The sequence below is a fragment of the Stegodyphus dumicola genome, chromosome 7 (assembly GCF_044657685.1).
Source record: "Stegodyphus dumicola isolate Sdum_Otavi_A_Nest chromosome 7, ASM4465768v1".
Taxonomy (NCBI): domain Eukaryota; kingdom Metazoa; phylum Arthropoda; class Arachnida; order Araneae; family Eresidae; genus Stegodyphus; species Stegodyphus dumicola.
Genome location: NC_140774.1, coordinates 121,962,283 through 121,982,154, shown reverse-complemented (window position 1 = coordinate 121,982,154; position 19,872 = coordinate 121,962,283). Strand labels below are relative to the sequence as shown.

Below are 19,872 nucleotides of genomic sequence, written 5' to 3'. Positions count from 1 at the left end.
CTGATTTCCTTAGTCCCCTATTAATGAAACAGATACTTATTAAAGTAAAAACAACGCTTTATTATGATCATAGAGGCAAACATGACATGATGGAACTTCCTTCTCTAGCATATTCTATAATCTTTTACTGCTCTTTGTTATCAGGGGCTGAACGCGACCCTACTTGGAGTTCGTAATAAGCTAGGTGCATAGGCCGACAGATTATTTTATCCTAATGTAACCCGAAAATTCTAGTGAAATGCGAAAAAGACTGATGCAGGGGCTGTTTGTTTGACAGTACTTTTTCCTGTCTCTGCGTTAATCATACTGATTTTTTTTTTTTTTTAAATTTTTTTTTAAAAATTTCTGCTAACTACAAGGTGTAACACACACACACAAAAAGAGACTAGTCTAATAAATCATTATACTTACAGAATCAGTTCTCCGAGACATTATCATCTTCAAAGCAGTTCCCTTCAGCATTCACATACTTTTGCATTCGGTGCTGCCATTGCTGGTAACAGTTCTGGAACGAGGTTTCTGGAAGGCCCTTCAGGAGATTCTCCGTTTTTACCTGAACTCCTTCAGCTGAGGTAAAATGGTTTCCCTGAAATAAGTAAGATTTAACTTTAGGAAATAAAAAAAGTCGCATACATCCAAATCAGTGAATAAGGAGAATGCCCCATCACATTAATGTTTTCGCTGGTCAGAAACTGCTTGACAGATAGGGCCGTGTGAGCGGATGCATTGTCCTGGTGCAACAGCCATCCATCACTTCACAACTATGGGCTTCTTTTCCCTCATACTTTCATGTAGTATTTTTAGTACTTCAATGTCGTAGTGTTAATTAAAAGTCTGACCACTGGGAACCCATTCAGTCATGATAAACGTGGAGACAAAGTTTCATTTCCATAAGCCTCGGTTACCAGTTGAAATGTTTTCTCCATGGCTGATTTCTTAAGTTTCACAAGAAACTTGATGTTGATTCGTTGTTCGGTTTTTACATTAGACATTTTTCCGGCAGAATCTAGTTGCACGTGTTCATTTAATGACGCAGTACTCCCTATTGGCGTCGTCGGTTAAATCGAAACTAGCTGCATGGATAGAGGAAGTGTGTGGCATGACGTCACCAAAATAGTTGTTGCCAACTCCACTCTGTTTTCAAACTGCACACTTAATCTCTCTCTCTTTCTTTCCTTTCCTTTTTTTTTTTTGTGTGTGTGTGTGTGTGTGTGTGTCACACACACACACACACAAATTTATTTTTGTGTATAAATTTGTATTTTGCAACTATTACGATTTAGAGGTAAATACATTTAATACAGAAACATTTTGCAAATGAGAAACCTTGATTACCTATTCGTTACCGTACATACATCACTTTAATGTAAAAAAAAATAAAAATACATCTTGCAATATACATGAAAGTGCAATATACAAGTCTTTCCAAATGTAAAGATAATTAAATGTAATATTTAATGTATTTCAACATTAACTAGCATTTAATAATACTTAATATATTTCAACATTAATTAGCATTTAATAATACTTAATATATTTCAATATTGATAAACATTTAAAAATATTTTAATATGGATGTAGGAATAAGTCTAGGTGACAGGCATATAAAATGCCACGCTAAAAATATTGTTCTCAGAAGGTAATAATTAAAGAAATGTTTAGTTAAATTAATGCACATTTAGGCTGCTGATAAATAATAATTAGAATAACATTATGTTTAATCAAAAATAGAATTTGTTCCTGTACATTCTAACTGGCTCTTTCAATGATCACCTTCTTTAAGATCGTGAGAATGTCAGTCTGTCAAAATTAGTAGGTCAAATTTTTCAACTCATTTAAAGAGTGATATTTTATTGTAGAGATAAGGTGAGGTTTTCATTGTGAAAGGGAAAGATTTAGACATCTCACATTTTTTTCAGATAGGAAAAAAAATAATTCTTCGTTAAGATTACTTTACGTTGTTTGAGTGAAATTACTTATAAAATAAAAGAAATTCTTTATAAGAAATCTTATTTTTAATTTTTATTGCAGCTTAAATTCACCTTCCTTCTTACACGTGAAACACTACTATAATCTTTAGGTAAAAAGACATCTTTATTTTTCCTGTATACGCCAGATTTCTGTTCTTAGGAATGAATCTGATAGAGGATTCTTCCTTATCACAAGTCGTAAATTTTACGTTCTGTAGTAGGAGATCGACGTACTGCGGTAGAGTTACTCTCGGTGTTTAAGGTTTCGCGACGTTTACGTTTTTTTAGAAAAAGAAATATTTTTTAACTACTTGCTGCATTTTTTGTGTCTTTTTATTATTTAAGTAAAATTTTTTATTTATTTGCTTTTATAAAAATGACAAAAATATGTAACTAATAATTCAAAATTCGATTACATTAATAATTTGTGCAGAAATGTAAATAAAGCTGAAAATTGACAGTTATGTTGTTTCAGAAATTTGCTAATAATTACTTAGCATAAAAATTAGGTATTAAGTAAAAATTTTATTTATGATACTCAATTAGTACTGTAGGATTCCCCACTGTGTAAGTTGAATGTGAAGAAGCTTAACTAGTAAGCGAATAATCACTTGAGCTCGTGTACAGGAAACAAGTAAGAAGGCTAAATAACTCTTTATTATTCCAACTAAATTTTAACAGAACTCCGTTCTTTGTGTTTTACAATAAAGCCAACACTCGGACTTAGGAAACTAAGAACTAAACTAAACTAAAATCTTAACTAAAAAGATATAGCCGAAGCTATCAAGATTCTAACGGAGTTGAACCCTTAACATCCGAAAAATGCTTATTGACTGCGAAGCTATTAAGGCTTAAAGTACGGCCGAGCGTAACAATAGCTTAAGAAAGAGTAGCCTAAAAAGGCGGACGCGGGCTAATCAGATTCTCTGGTTCTCTCTGACTAAAACAGCAGAACTTCGCGGTTAAATACCGCTCTTCCTCAATTTACATTCATACGTGATTATAAAACTACATTCTGGCCGGAAGAGTGGTAAGTTGAAACTAGGAAGTGATAGGAAAGGAAGTTTAACTCAAAATTTAACTGTTAATAAAATTAACATAATCCTTACATAACAAATAAAAATTTAATTTCTGGTATTGCCTGCTTATTTACATCAAAAGCTTTTAAAGAAAGATATCACACGTAACAAAATTATTAAAAACAGAAAAATAGTACTCATTTTGAGCAGAAATGGGCTTCGAACACCATAGCCATTTTTTCTCGGGCCAGTCTGTATACATAGGTAAGGAAGGCAATGTTTTCGGTCCAAAAACTCGATCCTGAGTTTTCAATAAGCACGAATTAATGTCCCAAAAACTCGTTTACACTACAGTGGCTATCATTAATTAAGAAAAAATAACAAAAATAACAATTACTCAAAACGTTAAACGTAGAAGGACAATTATGGTGTTATGGAAATTAATATATGTATAAAATGAACAGCTTGGTACAGGAATATTACCTTCAATATGGAGTATGACATCACCTATAAGCAATACAAAAGATAGAGAGATACGCGATGCTGTCAATTATGCATTCCATCAGCTCTGTACGAAGTGAGAGCCATTCAGAGCAGCTTTCCTAAAATACCTCCTAAAGCATCCGAAACATGCTCGAGAGAAATCAGATCCGACGATTGAGCTGCCCACTCCATGCGTTTCATTGTTTGCTGCTGAAGATAATCATGCATGATATGCAGCCCTGTGCGGTCTTGTGTTTTCGTCCCGTAGCAGAAAATTATCACCTGTTCACCTATTGCCCTTTCATAAGGGCACACATAAGAATGTCATCTCTATATGCTTGAGCATTCATGCTTTCATGTCGAAAGACATGGAGGGCTGTGCGTCCACCCAAAAAGATACCACCCCAAATACAGACACTGCATTACTGTATGCATTTCTTTCACGGATATTTGATGGATGATAAAGGGTTCCAGATTTTTTAAAAATCAAATAATACCTACTGTTGCTTTGGAGGCTAAACTTTTACTCATCCGTAAAGAATAGCCCTCCACTGATGGACATGTTGACTTGTCCACCTCAAACGTTCCGTTCTATGACGTGAGGTGAGCGGCACGCAAATGGCTGGTCGCCTCGCGTATAGTTCTTCTTTGTGAAGCCTTCTACACACGGTTGACGTTGACACCAACCTTGTAGCTGCTGCAGCAAGGGAGGATCTGAATTGAGTCGGAGTTGAAATTCTATTTCTTCGTGCAGATAACAACAATATTGGTTATCAGCGGTTGTCGAAGCGGTGTGTGGTACCTCCTGGATGCCGAATCTGTGATTGGAAATTGTTGTCAAAGTCTATGAAAGACTCACATTTAGATATCTGGCCACTTCTGTCTTTCCACTTGACTTTGTCCTGCCTCTATTTCCCAGCAGCTCTCTATTGCAGATGGCAATCCGGCAAATGATGCGCGGAAGTCATTGTTTCAAATTGACTATCCCAGACTTCTTATATCAGTATCACAGCGAAATTTGATCGCTTACTCTGAAACATGCAATTTTATCTTCTTCACAGATAACGTATTTTGATTGCACATCACCAACTGCTGGAGTTTTACTCAGCAATTTTATTTGACAATATATTAAAATTTTATACGGATCGGCTTCTTTTTGAACGAGTTAGCGCTACATTAAAAATTTTTCTTATTTTTTGGAAACCAGTACATTTTTACAACGATTTCTGTCTGTGTGTATGTGGGTAACGATTTTTTCGTTCGGGATAATTCTTATACGAAACTTCCAAAAATATGTTTTCTATATTTAAGCTTTCTGCGTTCATATGAAAGTTGATTAGATTATGGGAAAGTTGAATAACCGGAAGTGGTACTTTACTTGAAGCTCATAACAATTTGTAATGGCAACCAGAAGCGCTATATCAGTCCATAGCAGTTTTAAATGAAAAACCATACCGGAATATAGTCTAAAACATTTCAATTTTAGTATTTATGATTCTTATATCAATGGCAACAACGTATTATGTTTTGGCTAAAACTGATAAACCGGAAATTATATCTGAAGTGATAGTTTACTCTAAGTTCTGAACAGATTTTTCATCAAATATATATTACGTTACAACCCAAACTTTCTCAAATTTGGTATTTAAAACTCACATCTAAATATGATATTTACTTATATCACGGAACAGAAGAGAATTTGTATAACAACGTTTCATTTGCAGAACTTAAAAGCTCTTGCATGCAAGTCATATTACCAAAAAATGTACTTATTATTCTGTTTCAGTGCTGGTGATGCTGCTTTAAAAAGTTTAGAAAATTATTATTACACATACTTAATTTTATTTCCTCACTATTCAAGCATTAATTCCCTGACGTTACTTTGAAACGGTTAGCTTAAATATTTAGCTACTTTTTTAGTATATTTCGCTCTAAGATCAAATAAATTACTTTTAATAAAAGGTACTTAAGGAATGATTAAATTAAAAATTCTGAAAAATGATATTAATGACTTAAGAGCTATTTAAACTTTTAATGCTGCATATTTTAATATTGAATGTTAAAAACCTTTCCGTGGGACTTAGTTTATATCAACTCGTTTGGTAAAAATAATTAAAGTGAGAGAAAAGACAGAATCAGAATAAAAGTTTAATAGGAAATAAATGAAAATTGTAGTTAAAATGCTTTTAATTTGATTTTTACGAAATTACTTTTTTTTAGCTCAATAGTTTTTTTTCAGGTTATATACGGACACAATCAAAGATAGATTCAACTTAACAGTTTTAGTCAAGTCTAATTGGCAAAATGCCGTGAACTTTTTCTTGGAAAACTGAACTTTAAAGGCTTTAATTACTTCTAATTTAATGAAATACGAAGGGAACAGAATGTTGAAACCTCGGAAAACCTTTGTAATTATTCAACCTTAAAACCAATCACTATTAACTACTTCTTTTGTTTTTCTCGCTTCATCAGCTTTAGGAGAAATCATTATGCAGAAATATGAGGAAAAATGGGATATAATCTTAATTTTTAATACTTAATTCTGTTCAGATTTAAATTCGTTGTTGCCAGGAATTATACAATGTAAATATTATGAAAGCAAGCCATAAGAAACTTTTTATTCAAGTAGGGATTATAATGAGAAATAAGTTACACTAAAGGAGTGGCTTTTCAGAAATAGAGAGTAGGATAAAGTAAGAGAAATATCATCAAATATATATCTTGCATAAATTTGCCTTAGAAGCAAGTTTCGGATACATTTTTTTTTCGGATAAGCTATGATTATTTTCACGAAATGTAGAATATATTTCATGTTTCAATACATAACCTTTCGACAATAATAATAATTTTGAAGACGTTTTATATAAAATATATTTTCAAACTTCAGTTTTAATCGTATTTTTTTATTCAAGTCACATAAAGGGAAAAATATGCATTAGTTACTGCAAAAACAACATGTTACGAAAGATTTTTGGTACAAATCTGTTAATCCATCATCCATTAATGGGCATGATAATCATTAGAGCAGAAATTTCACAACACACAATTTTTGTATGCAAGTATACTATGGTCATATTTGGTTTAATATAATTAACGCTGTTTAAAATCAAATAACAAACACATTTATTTATTAGCTAATAAGCTTTTTTATTGATTTTATTAGCGTTTCTTTAGTGTTTAATATTTCAATTTTTTTTTTAATTTTCTCGTTTACTTTCTTCGTGCATCATATAAAAGTTAGGCGCTTGTCAAAAATAAAGCCACCTATCTTGGCTGTACTTTTGACAAGCGCCTAACCTGAAGAAAGGATGCAGAGCATGTAGTTGCTAAGGCGGAGCGTAGATTACCTATCCTTAAACTCTTAGCTGGTGTTAAATGGGGTTGTGGTAGAGAGACTCTCAACTCGACGTATAAAATGTATATTCGACCAATACTACATTATTGCTGTGACATATTGATCTCGGCTACGCGAGATGTGATGCAACGTCTGGAGGTCTTCCAAAATCAGGCACTGCGCATTATAACCGGGGCTATTAAAACGACTTCCAGTCTCTCAATGCAGTTGGTATCGGCAAACCAACCAATGACAAACCTGATTCAAAAAAGTGCTTTCATCCTTTTACAGAGACTTATTCGCCTACCAAGTAACCCTCATCGGAGGAATTATGATTATAATAAACAACGAAATATGAAGACACAAAATGGCTTTCTGCAGTGTGTTTCTCGCCTAGAACAATACAGTCATATAAGAACACTGAAACCGGCACTGCTGTTTTTGCTAAATCCTTTGGATTATAGCTTCCTTGATGTGCGGTTGGATTTAGAAATGAAAACTGATAAGAAGGAAATGAGTCCAGAGCAAATAAGAACTATAGTTTAGGAAACAATTGAACATCGTTTTCCGGATGAGGAATGGATACATTTATATACGTATGGTTTTTTGATCGATAGGATTCAGGGGGCTGGAGCTGGAGTTTTAGCAAGCTTTTCAGTTTCTACACACCTGTAGGGGATTACTCCACTTTGATGGAGAACTGAAAGCCATTCATGTAGCTCTCCAACAATTATCATTGAGAGAGAGCTCGTTCAGGAGGACTGTTGTACTGTCTGATTCGATTTCAGCAATACAGGCCATCTCCTCTTACTAAGAGTGTAAGAACATATGCGTTCAACAGTGTCAGGAAGTCATAAAAGAACTTTTCCACAAGATATCTTTTCAATGTGTACCTTCACACTGCGGTATTTATGGGAATGAGATGGCTGATATGCTTGCGGAAAAAGGGGCTATGGTTGTCCAAAAGCCAAAAACGAGTGCAAGTCTCCATTCTATTAAGCTTCTGACATATCAAAAGACTTTTAGAGATTTTGCCACTCGGGCTTGTGAGGGTAAGCCTTGGAGTGTTCTCTCATCAAACCCAGCTTTTGTTCCTGACCCCCCGCGAACAGTTGCGGTTGCATCTTTTAGACTATTGACGGGACATGACTGCTTACAGAATTATTTATTTCGCATTGGACTAGCTGATTCGCCGTTGTGTGTTTTATGTAATAGTGGACGGCCAATGACGGCGGAACATTTGGACGAGTGTGAAGCACTGACAAATTTTTCTTGCAGATTTCAGCGCTATTGGCAAGCAAGGAGTTGAATGGCCTAACGGCCAATGTAACTGGCACTTGACAAATAAATCATATAAAAGTTTAAAAACTCACCTTTTCTGATTATTCTTTTATATTTTTATACTGTAATTTTAGTATTGCTTGAAAGTTCAATAAATATTTAAGTAGAAATTCTTTTATTATTATCTCAGTGGCTGCGATCACTTTCATTCCTTTGTTTCTGTTGCCACTTAAACATTCTGTACAATTTCCGAAACATTAAAGTCATATACATGTGTCTATAAAAGTCCTTACTCAGCTGTCATTCTGACAACCGTTGGTAGTAAACATATACTTTCGATTACAAAAATGTTTAAAATGACGCAAATATTTATAGCTTAGCATTTTTAGATGTAAAGAAATCAATTTCACAAAGATTACGGAAACTGACTTATGCATTCCTCCGGGCCCTATACACAAATTTAGGAAACTCGTAAAAAAATCAAACGCAAAAGTTTGATCCTATACACCCAAAATTGACCGAGATATTTGGTATTAAAACTGGATATCACATTCAGGGATCGTACACAAATTGAAGAGCGATATGTTTGTACTTGTAATAACTAAAAATAAAATACGAGAAAAAGAAAAAGGCTTCTGGTATTAAGAGATTAAGTGATAAGCATTTCTATGCAAATTCTTATGAAAAATATCGAGGAATATAATTTTTCCACAAAACGGAGACTTTACTCAGAAAATTTTACAGAATTCATGCTCTAGAAAACATTGATAGGCTTCAGTATTGGCCCGCAGCCAATTCGCAATACTCTTTGCATTAATTAGAAATGAAAAATACTTGTAGTTTAACTGGTTTTTTTGCATGATTACCAGATTACAGTTATAATAATATAATGAAACATCATGTGAACATTAATAATATATTTTTAGATTTTAAAAATTTATATGTTATTTGTTTGGAGATTCTTTCGGCATACCTAAATTATGAACTAAAAACTCTATATAATTACAAAAGAAAATTGTTAAATAGGAAAAAAAAAAAAAAAAAATCAGCTTCGAATCATTATAATTTACTACTAGCCGCCCCCTCAATACAAACTGAATATTTCCGTCAGTTTTCTCTGTACGGGTATTAAACTTTTTGTGCTTCATTTTTTATTACTAGTTCAAAATTTTCCTTAATACGAAGAGGAATTATAAACAGTTAGTTTTTGTAATTTTTACAAAGATGATTTTTTTTTCATTTAAACACGCCAAAACATGATCATTTGTTTCATTTAATATATATTTGTAATTGGAAATATATGTCTACGAACAATGGTTTTGAAAATAAACTCCAGGTAAGGAGGTTTGTAGACACGGTGTGTAAAGTTATTTCAAAGACAGTAATCAATTAAGCAGATTTAATTTAATCAAGATATTTGCTACGGCTTTGAAAAGAGAACTTTTTGTAGCAGTAAAGAATAAAATTTCTTTAAAATTCCTTAAAAAATGCTGCGAAAAGCTTACCAGCTCTATCCACATCTTGAGGAGCATAACACGAAGAAGATTGACATTTTGCCCTAATAAGGGAATATAGTATAACTTGGTCTTGAGGTTGGGCTAATGATGCAAAGATCGGCAGTAAATTCATCACAGAAACATCATTATTATCTTGAGGTCCAGGATTGGGGTAGACGAGTAATTGTCTAATATTATGAGAGCTGTAACTTTAATGAATTGCAATGAGCTGTGGTTTCCGGTTTGAAGAACTTCACGTTAACTCTTACATGATCTTTGATGTAATTCACTAGTTTCTAAAAGCTCTGTGGATATTTTATTTTTCCAGTCACGAACGATTTTAGGAACTCAAAACAAATTCAATTTCCTCTTGAATTTTTTTTTTAAATTTAATTTTACACTTCAATTCCATGATGATAATTCCATGATGCTTTCGGGGTTCCAGAAACGGTACTACACGGTGTTGATATGTACTTTTTAAAGTTTATATTCCTTCTAAAATATCCCAGTTTGCTTCACTATCTTGCTTCTTGATGAATAAATTTCAAGCTGCAATACAAAAAACGTATTCGGATATCATCAGATCATGTTAGATATCTTTACGGCCTTGCGCAGTTTTTCTGATATTAAGTATTAGAAGAGAATAAATGAATAGAGAAATGCAAATTTCAATTTTTTATTTAAATGGTTTGGTCTTCTTCATATTCTATGCAATAAATAAATAGTTAACATTTTAGTTAACACTGCAGTATTTTTTAATTGATAGCATTTATTTTATTTATCACTATAAACGAAAAAAAAAACAGTTTAAAAAATCAATAATGTACATATGAAAATTAATTTAAAAATAGGAATTAATAGTGCAAAAAAGATACATGTTTATTCCATTCTCCTACCTATTATTTGAGGAGAAGCCCACACATTATTTAAATGAGTCTTAAATTTAAAAAAGGACTGATTTCTGGTTAAAATAGATCTCGTACAAAATCTATTTTTCATATGGTTTTACTCTGTGGATAAAAAATCTGTTTATGAAACTAAAAATACTTCAGGAGTGAGATTACTGGAGACTGCCGAAAATATAACGGGCGAAAACTTTACGAAGAACACAACGCAAGAAGAAAACATTCATGTGCAAAACACCGGAGGGGAAACGAAAGAATGTAAGCAGAAAGCATCGCAGTTTTAAAACAACGTCATAGAAAATAAAGCTGTTCCGAAAATTTTGTAATTTTAAAACTTCACCGTAGAAAATACCGTGATAAAAAATAAAGCTCCTAAAAATCATTCCAGATATGTATTTTCAGACATTAAAAGTCGTATGGTTAATATTACTTTGCATTAACCAGATGTCATGGTATTTAGACCTTTACTTTAACTTCACATTTTAAGTTGCCTCGCCAGAAATGTAAATTAGTTAGAGTATTTAAGACGAAGGCTTTTCTTTCATAAGGTAGAGCTTGTTTCTGCCTTTCAAAGCCACGTTACTTGGTTTCGCCAACTTTAATAAGATTGGAATTATTTGGCTTTGCGTTATAGTTGCCGTCATTTAAATTTTTACGCCGGTAAGAAGTTTTGAACCAATTTAGTTTCAAATTAAATTATGTAGTCTTTGACTACAATGTTAAGTTTTAATTTGAATTCGACTGTTACTTTAAGTTATATTGTCACGAGTGGTGGTTGATCTTGTCGAGCACGAGAAATGCGTTTTATGTTCAAGTTCTGATTTAATAAAAAATATGTTTTAAACCTTTTCCAAACTCTGTAGTTCTTTTCACGGAGTGATAATTCGCTTAACGTCTATTAGGAGTTTGATGCTAGTTTATGCCCCCAAAGTCAGATTCTGCAAAGTTTTAAATGCGTATTCGCACTACACAATTTTTTAAAAGATATCATTACATTTCATCTTTAGAAAAAAGATATTGGCTTAAGAGAGATTGATTTTAATTGCTATTATGGGTTTGTTATTATTTTGGATATTTTAATTCCATGTACCACTTCGACTTTGAAGGTCTTAATGAATCCATTTGATAAAGTCGTATAACAAATAACACCGAATGGTATTTCATCAGCACCATTCATGAAACCAAATTTTATATAATCTTCAGAATACTGTCGAATTCAGAATGATTTTTTTTTAGCCCAAAGGGGCAATTTTCCAGAAAGACTATGAATTTCGTTTTGGCATTTTGCGTTGAAATGTCGGTTCACTTTTCAAATTGTTGCCACCAAATATTAGAGCTCTGTGTTAGACTTTAAAAAAATTAACAATGAAGAATCTGCATAAATGTATGTACCTTTCTCGAATTGTGATAAAACAACGGTACCTGGAGCCATCAAATTTTGAGTAACCTAATCTTCCACTGAATATGGGCATCTGGAAGTCCTAACTTGGAATTTGAAATTTGTTTTATTACCTATTTCATATTTTATAACACTTTAACGAATTTTTGATTAACACACTCCAGGATTTCAAATCGAGCAATGGCAATGTTGTACAGAAAAAACATCCTTATCTCCAGCGCGCGAGACTGTGTATCGAAATTCTAAAGATATGTTCACTAAAAAATTATTTTAGGATATTGCTCTTGAAGTGAGTTTTATGGTTTAAGTGCGACGAATATGATATTTAATAAATAAAGGTAGCACACAAAATGCTAAAAAAACGCCCCTTTGGACGTAAATTAAAATCTGAAACTTTTCAGATTTTTTACTTTATTTTATTTTATTATGGACAGCACCTTATGTGGCCGTTTGTAAGTGCCATTCTCGGAACTCGTAGTTGGCTGAAAGTCACTTAACTGTTCATTATTAATGCCATCAACGAAAATTGCTCCTGTCTGGGCATCATTGATTGTTTATCGGTTATAACCATCTAGTAAACCTATTGTTGTTTTTTCATTAATTATTCTTCATCGATTTTTAGATGAGATATTATGTTACAACTAATAGTAAATAAGAAAAATTTACGCAGTATCTGAACTAATAAAACAAATCACTGAGAGTGCGAACAAAGCTGTGTCGCCTTTAAAAGTTGACTGGGGGAATAAAGCAATAAACCATAGTAATGAATTTCCACTTTGATCAACACTTCGTATCGTCGCGCTCTTGCAAAAACATTGGTTGGATTCGCTGTCGTACTCAGTCACGCCTAATCAAGTTTGGGTGGCATCGCAGATAACATTAAAAAGGGAATCTAAACAAAGAAACAAATTAATAAGTGATAAGTGTCAATATCAAGTGTCATCTGTGAAGACATTAAATTATTAAATCTCGACAACATCGGTTGACAAACTGTAATACAATGGTATGTTATTGCAAAATGTAAAGTTAGTACTTATTTTCGTTATATTTATTTGCAACCCAGCGATTTGCTTTCGTGACCCAAAGCCTGGACACGATATAACATTTCAGAAAAGCTGCCGTAGACTATTTTAACTTTATTTCGACACTGAATATCCAAGAAGTTTCAAGAGAAGAGCACATCTGATCATTAAATAAAGACTTTCATATGAATGTAATTTTAAAAGAGAAAAGTGTTGATCATTAAATTTTTTCTTTCCTTTTCCTTTACTCTTTTCTTTTCATTTCTTTTCCTTTTCCCTTTTTTTGTTTTGTGAGCCTTGGCAAAATATTATTATTTAAAAAATTTTACTAATTTTATAATTTAAATGTTTTATTAAATTTAATTTTATGAATTATTAGACCTTTGCTCTGTTCTTAACTCGACGGGGATAGATTATATTTTTATAGTCAACTCATAATTAACAAGAGCCCATATCTACTGTTAGTTCAAAGCAGTTAAAAGCAGCATATTTAAAAGCAGTTAATAAAACACAGGAAAAAGGAATAACCCATATTATAATTAACAGAAAAATGCCATAAAAAATTACCTATATTTTCAAGCTGTTTAATTTAGAAAATAAGTCACCTAAATCAAATCAGCGTTCACAAATAATATTATAATTAACAGAAAAATGTCATAAAAATTTACCTATATTTTCAAGCTGTTTAATTTAGCCCATATTATAATCCATTAGGAATAGCCCATATTATAATTAACAGAAAAATGCCATAAAAATATACCTATGTTTTCAAAAAAAAATTACCCTTATTTTGTTTAATTTAGAAAATAAGTCACCTAAATTAAATCAGCGTTCACAAAAGGCAGCTATCCAGATTTTCCGATTATTGCGGAACTATACTTCAAAATATTAAGCACAGCTTCTACTGAATTTAGTATTTATGACAGGGAAAGTTCTGTTACAATGACGAAATTAAACAAAATCAATATTTAATACTTTTTTCATTTTAGAATTTCAGAAACAGTTCTTATAACATTTCTTTTAAGTAATACTTAATCGTAACACTCTTACACAATAAAGAACGAAGATGTAGACTCCATAAAATTAATAATTTAACATTATTATTAAATAATATAGACCAAAAATAAAATAATCAAAAATTTAAGATGATTGCCAAATCATTATCTAACTATAGATATAACTACGTAACTAATCGTTATCTAACAATGTAATCAATATCGAACACTCTTTAGCCAATAAATGAATTAATATAACTAAAATTCCTCAATACGCAAATAGGTACATGAATGTTAAGTCAGAAAACTTTTATTGCAAATTTCGTATTTTGTTTAGCAATACATATAATAAAACTACTAAAAGTAGGAAAAAGTACCGAAATATTCCAGTTCCCGTTCATTATCAAAGTGTATTAATAATTAATAAAGCTTTATTATTCTGATGTTAAGAATGTATGACTTTTCAATACATACAGACAGGCGTTAAATAGATCACAAAATGGAGGACCTGAAAGCAAGCAAATGCAGCCGTTAGCTGTTTCTACAGTCATTACTGTTTTTGAAACAAGAATTTCGATTGGTGTGTGTGTGGGGAGGGGGGAAGTTAATGCGTTTCACTTCCTTTACGTGATTATATAAAAGACATTTGATTTGAAAATTTAAAAAGTTTCAGTGAACGTATATAAATGATTTTTGCTTAACTGAAAATTCTCATTTATTCTTGAACAGTAAAACACCAGGTATCCGAATTAACTGGGATTACAGTCCATCCGGACAACTGGTTTTCACTTAACTGTAATTTTTTCTTATTCTTGTATAGTAAAATTCTAGCTATCCAGCTTAAACGAGATTACAGTTCACATGGATAAACGATTCTTACTTAACTATAATTCTTCCATATACTTGTATACCAAAAATCCAGCTGTCTGGATTAACTATTAGAATTATATTTCTTTCGGATAATTATTCTCCTTTCTAGGAAGCAAATCCTTATTTGTTATAAAGCAAATAAGGCAATTTTATTTTGCTGTTCATCTTCCTTTATTTATGTAAATGCCATTCAGTTAAAGAGAAATATTTCTTTTTCCATTAAAGTAAACACGAAAAATATTTCTTTCGAGAAAATTGAATAATTAAATTATTTTTTATTTGTTTAAGAGCACAACCTGACTATATTTCAGATCTCATAAAAATGAAATTAACTTTTATTTGTATTAGCCGTAAAACTAAACACATAAATCTGTTTCGCTCTCATAGACAGAAGACAGAAAAAACTTTGCTATAATACTAAAATTCTTTTTTTAAAGCCTTCTGATTACGGATTCGCGAAATAAACCAAGAACAAACTTGTAAACAATACTGAAATTGCTTTTCTAACAATATTTAGAAGCTACGTATTTTCCTAATGATATTGTTACGAATTTTGTATTAAGATAGGTAATTCTAGTAGAATTTTAATTAAAATTGTTGTATTTCCCTTGCAATGCAGTGCGAGACAAATGTTAAAGGAAAGCTATGCCGGAAAACTAAGAATACAAGGGCACGTGCATTTAACTTTGAGTAAATAGATATCTCGGTAATCTGTATTGAAATTGAATAAACTCAATTGACCACTACATTGACTGTAACCGTAATTCCATCCTCTTATTGCTTTCTAGAAATCTCGAGAAGCAGGAAGTATTAGAAATTTCTCGCGACCGGTTGAAAACTATAAAATCCAGAGAGAGAGCATCTCAGCTCAGTTGCTTAGTTACTGTTGTTGCAAGTTGTTATTTCCGCTTGAAATGAGAAATTCGAATTAGCTTTCTCTTTAGACGCGCTTTGCATTGCGTTGTATTTAACGTGTTAAGTTGTTTGATGTATAACTACTTATTATATTGCGTGATATTGTGAACAGTTGTACGAATATTTCTCAGGAAAATTCCAGAATTTTGATATTTTTTTGAAAAGAATAAATTTTATTAGCCTATTATTGCACTTGTGCATTCAATCTATTACGAACCCGTACGCACGGAAAACTTTTTGGCGTCAGGAGTGGGGTTAATTGCCAGTGACAAGAGCAATGGGGGAACAATTAAGGCAACTGGTTGCAGCCATTGCTGTGTTAAAGCAGGCCAAGAAGTGATGTAAACTCACCAAGATTCTGTTAAAGAAGTAATGAAAGTGAACTAAGAGGAAATAAAAAGAGAAAATACCTGCATAATAGAAAACAAATTTGAGGCTGTAGAAGGCAGGATAGAAGCTGTTGAAAATAGAGCTGGCCACATTGAAGAGAGAATTTCTTCTGTGAAGAAACAAATAGAAGGAAGAGTTTCTGCCGTCCAAAACAACAAATCGAACAATAAATTGATGGCAGAGTTTCCCCCAAAGAAGTTGATACCTTGAAGAAATCCGTAGCGACTGCCGGGAGCAACACAGATGGTTTTAAATTTTTACTCATGCCTGCTCATCCCTCTCTGAAGCTATCCCAGTATGATAGGAAGACCTCCTAGCAAGTATATAAGATACAATTTTCTATAGTGGTGGATGCGAATGGTTGGGATTCCCAAGCTAAGGTCTGTCATCTCGCCGCTTCTCTGAGAGCAGATGCTGCAGGTATTTTTCAGACTCTTCCAGAAAAACCAGAGACTAATTTTCGAAGCTCTATCCGGCGCGTTGGAGCTGCGCTTTGGCGAGAAGTGTTTAAAAGATTACAGCAAGGTTCAATTAAAATCCCAACAACCGAAGCTTACGGAAACACTCCAGGAACTTGCCATGGATGTTGAAGGGCCGTCTCATCTCCCCTTTTGGAATACCTGTCAGAAACAAGAGAAGTCCTGTCCCTACAGTACATCATCCGGGATCCTGAAATACAGAAAGCTCTGCGAATGGCGGATGTCAAGGATTTGAAAAGCTCTCTAGTGTACGCCATGAAATTCGAGGCAGCCCAGCAGGAATCACATAGAGACCGCCACCTAATCAGAGCTGCTCAAGTTCAAGAGCCCGTGGATCAAGAGACTACTCGTCTAGAAGATTTAACCAAACAAGTCAATGCTTTGAGTCGAAATAGAAGTGACAAGAAACCAGCCCTAAAGTGCTGGAACTGCAGTGCTGAATGCTCCATACGAAGGAAATGAAGACTGCTCTTAGAAAGAGGGAGGGAAACTAATTAGTGGCCATCTCGCGGGGCGGATGTTGCCAGATAATGAGAAGCTCCATTTTAAAGCCCTTCAGATTTCTACAGTGAGTAGCGGGAGTAACTGACTGTTCTTCATGAGACATATCAATGGAGTTCCCTGAGATATGACCATCGATACAGGAGCCAGCATTACCATCATAAGAAAAGATTTGGCTCAAAAACTGGAAGGTAAACTTATCTGGACGCCGCTCTGAATTTCCCAACAGACTGAGTCCGGTGAGAAGATATCGATATCGACGGAAAACGTAAACATCACGTTTGGAAGTGCGGCCAACCATCACACGGCATATGTGGCAGATATTACAGATTCTTGTACACTCGGATTGGACTTTAAAAATAACGAACTGCATTCTGCCTCTGAGGACATAGCCTTATTCGAAATTAATGATGAAGGAGTTAAATCTGCCAGATTATTATCGGCCAGGAGGGTTGCAACACACTCGTATATCATATTACATTAAATTATGTCACGAAGACAACACTGCAAGGTGAAAACATCATTGTACAAAACATCGTGGGAGAAAACAAAGCAAGGAAAAAAACACCGAAGTTTTAGGACATCGTGGGAGAAAATAAAGAGACGCAAAGAATAATGCAAAATATTTTTACATAAAACAGGTGAGTGCTTTGATTTAAGAATGAAAATTAATATTCTTCAGTAGTTGATCACCAACACCGCAATCTTTTGATGAAATTCGTAATAATGTTTGCATATCTGCCTTTTGAGGGTGGCTGATGACACATTGAATTTTCTCTTCAAGTTCTTTCGTTGTTAGTCTTTCTAGGATCCTAAGTTCGAATTTTTTGGGACTTGCTATAACACTTTCACTCACAACAGCGATGTTTTCAACAGACCGGTTGATGTCCTGAGTTCTCAAACTTCTTTATGAATCAGCGAACTATTTTTCACGAGGTGCAGTTTCACGTCTGAAGAGTGTAAGAAGTTTCTTAACAATCTGTGCCTAATACTTTCATTCTTGAAAAAGAGTTTTCACAATCAAAACTTGCTGCTCCTTTGCGTAACGCTCCGTGTCTACTAAGCTGAAACGAAGCTACGAAATGAACTGCCAGATCAAATCAAACTCGACATTCTTAAATTGGAACATATGCTCGTTTTAAGTATGTAAAAATATTTTCCACTTTCTAAAAATAAAATATTTTGGGGGCATATTAAGTATGGCCCTTTTATTGAGACACTCCAAATTTACAAGCGTTTTATGCTTTTACACTATTCTTCTTTGACGGCAGGGTTTTACTTCCATGACTCTCGAACTAATTTACACTTTTTCGTTGCTCTGCGTTGGCAACACGCTTTAGATTTGTCATCGATAGAATTCAGTAGCTAGAATTTAGCTGATCTATTACTGTTTAAATACTTATTTTAAAACTTAAATGAGCTATAAGATTGTTACTAGATGTTTACCGTATGGATATTTTATTATCATGTGTTTACTGGTTTATACTGGTTTGTATAAACTGAGTGTAGCTGAATTTATCAAAGTTATTTCAAAGAGAAACAACTCTTTCGATTTCGGGGCCATTTGAATATCGGAACGTAAACAGCAGGAGTGATTTGGAAGTTTCTTGAAAAGCAGGGCCCTATGCGATTACGATCTCTGGGATCTCATAAATGAGGTTTTGTATTAGTTGTTAATAATTATGTATGTTTTATTATTTTGCTATTATATTATTTTCTACAACTCTTATTTCTCTTCCCCTTATTTTTTTCTGAGAAACTACGTGCATGCGCATAGCGATAATAAATGATGTAGTAAGCATTGAAGAACTTGTAGAATACTAATAACCAAAGTAAGCATAGGAAGTTTTTATATCTCTTAGAATGGCGGTTGAATAATTGATTAAATTATTAAGTAATCGCATATTTTTCATCGAAATTCTAAATGACTATTTTTATTGTTATATGACGGCTTTCAGAAAGGAAATGTGCAAGCTAATTCTCTTAACATTCGAGTAAATTACTTATCTTAGTCTATTTTTTATTACTTGAAACGCTACGTTATTTGAAATACAGATGAACTCTATAATACTTCAACAACCACTTTGATTAGATACTTTTTCTTAATATCAAATGCAATCAAATTGAATCTGTCAATCAAAACGAGTGTATCAAGTAGGAGAGATTGCTACATGTAGCCCATGGAGTAATTTTTTGCTTTTTATGTTCCGCAATACTACATAAAACAGCGCAGTGGATAATTTTTTTGTCATTCACTCTAATGTCTGATATTTCCCAGGTTAGGAAGACGCAACTGGACTCATTAAATCGCTCTTTTTCCTCATTTTTCTTCATGGCGCCGGAAACGAACGAACCACTCCTACTGGGAAAAAAAGAACTGAAGGGGGAGAAAAGTTCGAAACGACGATTGAACGAGAATTGCCATTTTCAACAGACCCCCTTCATTTTTTCACCTGTCTCCTGAGCGGCGGGACATGCTGATCCACCCTCACCTGAAAAAAGAAAAACCGTTCTGTCTTCTAATTCTATCCTTTTTTAAGAAATCGACATCATAGTTACACGGAGAGGGGGGGGGGTTGGAATTACGATTTGCTGGCACTTGTTTCCAAATGCTCGCTGTCTGTACTTGTAATCAAGATCTCTGTTAGGATTAAGAAGGAATGAAAAGTCTCACGGCGAAACAAAAGAAACAAAAGACATTAGTATCTACGTTTAGTTTCCCATTTCTACTCCCCCTAATGATTGACCTATTTTAGTTTTACGTAAGAATGGGTGCTCTAAAGATTTAGCTCATCTTTATTCTAAATGCCTTT

General features: G+C 33.3%; 1 long non-coding RNA gene across 1 annotated transcript in view; it reads right to left on the bottom strand.

Annotated features, from left to right (window-relative positions):
- Window positions 1–19,872, bottom strand: part of LOC146996333 (uncharacterized) — a 343,935-nt gene that overhangs the window by 104,987 nt on the left and 219,076 nt on the right. The window contains exon 3 of the long non-coding RNA XR_015042189.1: window positions 412–586. This is a non-coding gene — a long non-coding RNA (uncharacterized LOC146996333). The remainder of the gene's footprint in view (window positions 1–411; window positions 587–19,872) is intronic.